At 37.2% G+C, this 6,278-nt stretch overlaps 1 pseudogene; it reads right to left on the reverse strand.

The window, feature by feature from the left end:
• Positions 1-4,396: 4,396 nt before the first annotated feature.
• LOC114040556 lies at positions 4,397-5,318 on the reverse strand (annotated as a pseudogene).
• Between the last annotated feature and the right edge of the window lie 960 nt (positions 5,319-6,278).

A 6,278-nucleotide genomic window follows, 5' to 3' on the forward strand; every position in this document is an offset into this window, starting at 1 on the left:
GTAAAGCCTGAGGATATATCTAGGGAGAGACTTTGCTTCTGTCATCTCAGAACCAGCCTAGCTACATTGAAAGAGTCTTGTCATCCTGGCTTAGGTGTGTTAGCAGCTAAAAAGTCTTACCATGAATTCCACAAAACCATTGTTTGAACCAAGAAGCAACTTTATTAACACCTGGGAAGACCAGGAGTCGCACCTGTAGGGGCACACTTGTCCCACAGACAGATACACACCTTTTTATTCCCTATTTCCGATTCTAATTTCCCTCCCCTGTTTCCCCATTGGCTGGGTATATAGAGGTTGCAGCCTATCCGAAGCACCTAATTTCCCCACATGAGTCTCTGCCACTAATTGCATCTTGCACTCCTCACAATTTGGGGACCCTGGCTCTTGGGAACAATCCTTTTGATGTTAATCTGTACCTAACCTCAGAAGGGGTTTTAGGCCAGTTAGTTTATTCACCTAAAAATAGTGTTTTCTTATTCTAAATTATGGGTTCCTTTGTTCCACTTCCACCTAACCCTTACCTTGTATTTTTCAGGTAACTTTTGTGGAAATGAAAACTAGCTATTTTTCACAGACCTCAAACCCAGTTTAAACTGATTTTAATGATCTCCCGGTGTGCTGTCATGTAGGTGTTCACACCCTGACAAGTGATATGCAGAAGCAACATCCCCAACCATGTTTTCTGCAGGTGGATGAACTTTTAAACCCAGAAATTCATGCATATCATCTCCTATATCATGGAAGAGTTGTGATAGGGTAGTCACAGATCTGAGCAGTCAGTAAAAGAGAAATAACATAGGCTGGGACAGACACTGAACCCATTGCTGGGGGAACAAAGAACAGTAAAAAACAAAACAAAAACAAAAACACAAACATTGTCTTAAGTAACTCACATTCTATTGGGGGTGATAACACAGACATCTATGTATGTACAAGATATATACAGTGACTTCTGCTAAATTCCCCAAAAATTCCCATTCAATGTCTTATGCTTACCATCTATATATCAAAACCACATTGGAGAGAATTGTGATGTGGAAGGCATGACTGTAGTTGTGGTTCTCAAAGTTCTTGGTTCCTGGTGCATTTGGAATTCAGATCGTAAGTTCTGGATTTAGAGTCAGAATCTTCATTTTGCTACTTAGTCTATGAATAACCTTAGCTCCCTCCCTCCACTCTGTTTCCCCATGTGTAAAATATGGGTTTTAGAAGAGATGATTACTAAAACCTTTTCTAGCTCTAAATATGAACATAGGACATTAGGAACTAATATAATAATAATGATAACAGTAAGAGTTATTATTATTTTAGCTAACATATGATAGTTTCTACGTGCCCAGCATATGATTTGTGCTTTGCCATTATTACCTCATTTGATCATCACAACAACCCTGGGAGGCAGGTGCTCTTATTCTCCCTGATTTATGGATGAGGAAACTCAGAAAAATGGAGGTTAAGTGAGTTACTCAGAGTCATGCAACTGGTAATTATGAGAGTCTTTATTTGAACTCAGATCTTCTTGATTCCAAGCCTAGTGCTCTATCTAGTCATTTATCCATCCATTTATCTATCTATCTATCTATCTATCTATCTATCTATCTATCTATCTATGTACCTATCTATCTATATACCTATGTATCATATATACAGTGTTTACAGAGTACTTTATCATTTATAAAGTACTATACACATATAGTACTTATAAATTAACATAAATAAAATAAAATACATTTATAGATAATAAATAGTACTTTTTAAACTATCAGCTTTTAAAGTACTTCACATGTTATTTTAATATATTACTTAAATCATATATAATATGCATATACTTATACAGTTTACAAAGAATTTTGTATAATATATATAGTTAACAAAATACCATATGTAAAAGTACTTTGCAAACTACATATAAAGTACTTTATATACATGGTTTTAAAAGTACTTCATATAAAATAATAATATATTGCTTAAATATTATGCATCTATGTGTATATATATATATATGTATATATCTACTATCTATCTTTCTGTCTATCATATCTCAGTTGATCTATGCAGCAGTCTCGTCAGGTAGATCTTTTAATTATCTGCATGTTACAGATGAGGAAACAGACTAACAGAGGTTACATTACTTATTTGGTGTTGCTCATCTAGAAAGTATCTGAGTCAGGATTTGCACTCAGGTCTTCCTGAATCCAAGTCTACCATATTATCCACTATGCCACCTAGCTGCCAAATTTTGAGAAACCTGATCAAGTCTACATTTGGTTCTTCAGTGGGTTCTAAATTGTATCATCTGGTTTCAACAATGACTACTGGGGAGGAAAAATAAAGAACAAATATAATTCTTAACAAGAATAACCATTTGTGGTATTTCTTTATTTCTATCTTACACATGACTTCTATTTTCAGTTAGGTTACAAACACACCCATGAACAACCATAATATGCAAAATTTGTTCACAAAATCACAGAATTTGAGAGCTGGAAGACATCTCAGTGGTCACTTTATCCAACCTATACTCACAACCAATGCCCAATGTAACAGAGCCACAAAGTGGGTCCCCCTTTATTTCTTGAAGATCCCCATGGAGGGTGGACCCACTGCTTAGCTACATAAAGCATTCCATATTTGGAAGCCTCTTACTGTTAAGAAGCTCCCCTCTTGGCCTTGGCATTGAGCATATATTTGTTTTCTTGTCATTTCCTACCATTCTTCTTTTTTCTACACTTTGTGGTCGTACAGGACAACTCTGGTCCCTCTACCATGTGACAACCCTTCAAATATTCAAAGGCAACTATCATGTCTGAGAGATATAATGAAAATGTTTGTTTCCATAAAATTGAAATAACATTAGAAAAGTAACTAAGGAAAACTGGATACAGCTGTATTATCTTGTTTTGCTGTTAGAAGTCATTAAGTAGGATAAAGGTTAAGCTTTGCTTAGAGTGCACTTGCTTAATAGGTTCATGAACACTAAGTTCTTCATCTCCAGGTGGGGCTAAGACACCATTTTTTGAACATGTGATGTATGTAGAAGGAGGATGGACAAGTCAAGGAATAGATGTGTAATAGGCATACTGGAAAGTTGTACACTGTGGACTATTTAGCCAATGAGGAAGCAGGGGAGGGACTTTGTCGCCTGGATTAGAAATAAATAGTGAACTCTTGCTTTGGTGTGTGTGCCTATTTGATAAGACAACTGCTTTTGCAACTGTGTAATAAACTGGACTTTGAACTTCATCCCTCCTGAGCCTGAATGAGTTATTTCTCACAATGTCCTCCCTAGGCATTACCTTCCTCAGGCTAAATATCAACCAAACCTCAAATTACATGAAGTCAAAATCCTTTACCATCTTCTTTGCCATCCTTCATATACTCCCCACCTTATGACTCATTATTACTCTTCACTGGAATTCAAAAAATCTAAACATCAATTATAGCCACTCATTTATTCATATAATATTTATTGAGTATAATGTGTGAGATACCTGGGGAAATGAAAATAATAATAATAATAAAAAGATGTCTAAAGGAACTTATAGTCTGCAGAGAAGGAGGCAGAGATTAAGCATTTATATGTGCAGGGCACTGTGTTAAGAACTTTTTATAAATATTATCTCATTTAATCCTCACAACAAATTTGTGTGGTAGGTGCTGTTATTAACTCCATCTTAAAATTGAGTAAATTAAATCAAACAAAAGTAATATAACTTGTTCACTGTCACACAACTTGTAAATGTAGGAGATGGAATTTGAATGCAGATCGTCCTGATGGGAGACTCAGCACTTTATCCACACAGCCACCAGCTGCTTCAGTAAAACAATGTGAATATTGCCTATTTACACCATTAATAAAAGTAATAGTAGTATTAATAAGCATTCACTTTCCCTCATTTTTTCTCTCCCAAATGGTCAATGATAGGAAAGGGGGGGTAACAACATGTATGTTCATGAATATAATACACATTATATAACATGTATTATGAGTTGATATGAAAGAGAAGTAATTACTGTTTGTTGAGGAAAAAAAGGAAAACTGCCTAGTAGAAATAATCTTTGAAATTGGTCTTGAAGGATGGGAAAGACTTCAGCCAGATTTAAAGCCATGATAGACAGATAGATGGAGAGATTTTTGAGGAATGCAAGCAGTAGGAGCAAAGGTAAAAATGTGAGTAAACTTGGTATAAATTCAGGGCATAGCAAGTAACCCAATTTGGTGGGAAATTTTGAGTCAATGAAGGGACATAACACAGCAGGTGTTTTGTTTGTAGCTGGTTTGTAGAAGGCCTTAAATGTCAGATTTAGCAGTTTTGACTTTCTTAGGTAATGTGCAGTCATTAAAGATTATTTAGCAGCAGAGTAATATGGTGATGTGCTTTCACAATCATAGTCATTGGGCAAATATTTTCCTCTGTACCATTTTTCTCAGGGCCTCTTTGGTCTCCCTGTTCAGTATGCTATAAATCAGGAGATTAAGAACTGGCAGCAAAAGAGTATAAAAGACAGACATGATTTTGGTCCATTCTGATGGGTGGCCGGTGCTGGAGCACAAATAAGTAAATATCACTGTTGCATAGAATAGAGTGACCACTATCAGGTGAGAGGCACACATGGAGAATGTTTATACCTACCTTGGGGGCAAAGGATCTTCAGAATAGTGATTAAGATATTGAAATAGGAGCTAATAACTATCAGAAACGTGGTTACTGATATTACCCCAGAGAAGATTAGGAGCAAAATTTCATTCCTCTGAACATCAGAGCAGGCCAGATGAATGAGCACTGGGACATCACAGAAGTAATGATTAATGATATTGGGGCCACAGAAGGACAAACTGAGCAAACTGGCCATATGTGTGAGTGAGGTCACAGCCAAATACGTAGGAGCCAACGACCAGGTGCAAGCAGAGGCTGGCTGTCATGGGGACTTGGTAGCGAAGGGTTCTGCAAATGGCCATGTACCAGTCATAGGCCACTGCTGCCAGAAGAAAACATTCTGTGGTCAGGAACATGCTGAAGAATGCAAACTGAAGGATGCAGTCAGTAAAGGAGATGACTTTTCTCTCAGTTAAGAGATTCACAAGCAACTTAGGGATGCAGACAGATAAATAACAGAAATCCAAGAAGGCCAAGTGACCAAGGAAAAAATATTTAGGGGAGTGAAGTTGGGAGCTGGGGCCAATTAATAGGATAAGCTACAGTGAGCAGATAAATCAGGAAGAAAAACACAAATAGGCCATGCTGGAGGTGAGGGCTTTCTGTAAAGCCCAAGAGGACAAACTCCACTATCCCGGTGACATTCCTCTCAGCCATATGCATCACTTTGGAATGAGGTATCTGCCAAGACAAAAAAGGAAGAGATCAAGGCAAATACACGTGGAAATGGATCAGAAGTTGAGTAATACTACTATTAATTCTTAATGTTACATAGTGAATTACAATTATATAAAAAGAAGGGATGGAAAGGACAGAAAGGAGGGAAGAAAGAAGGAAAAGAAAGAAATGAAGGAGGAAATGAGGGGAGGAAGGAGTGAAGGAAAGAAATGGGATTTAAAATGAAGATAATATAAGTATATAGTGTGTGGCAAACTTAAAAGCACTATATGGGGTATCCCAAAATTCTTAGTGTATTTTAGACTATTAAAGTTTAAATTGTTGTTGTTCAGTCATGACCATCTCTTTGTCACCCCATTTGGGATTTTCTTGGCAAAGATACTGGAGTGATTTGCTATGTCCTTGTCCAGCTCATTTTACTGATGAGGAACTGAGGCAAACAGGGTTAAGTGACTTGCCCAGGGTCATACAGCTAGTAGTAAGTGTCTGAGATAAGATTTAATGGAGAGGTGGGGTAAAGCAGGATGAAGGAAGAGATATGTTGGGAACACTCAATGAGGATAACTACATAAAGTCTCTCTGAAGACCGAGGTGTGCTTGTATTTCTAGATCCTCGTTCAGGATGAGAAGTTTCCCTCTGACACTAAAGAAGAAAGAGCTGAACCAGAGATTGTGAGAGGTAGAATAGAACTCAGAAATTATTTATCTGCTAGCAAATATGGGGGAGGGGAAATACTAAGAGGAATGAAATGGCCATAGTGACTCTTGAAATCTTCTTGATTTCAAGCCCCTGTGCTCTATTCATTGAGAGACCTAGTTGCCTAAAGTTTAAATAATTAAAGAAATCTTTTTTCGTAAACTTTTGCTTTCTCTCTGTCTTTCTCTCTCCCTCTCTCTCTGTCCCTGTCCCTCAGTCCCTCTCTCTCTGTCTCTGTCTCT

Source organism: Vombatus ursinus, unplaced genomic scaffold (assembly GCF_900497805.2).
Source record: "Vombatus ursinus unplaced genomic scaffold, bare-nosed wombat genome assembly UNPS02013578.1, whole genome shotgun sequence".
NCBI lineage: Eukaryota > Metazoa > Chordata > Mammalia > Diprotodontia > Vombatidae > Vombatus > Vombatus ursinus.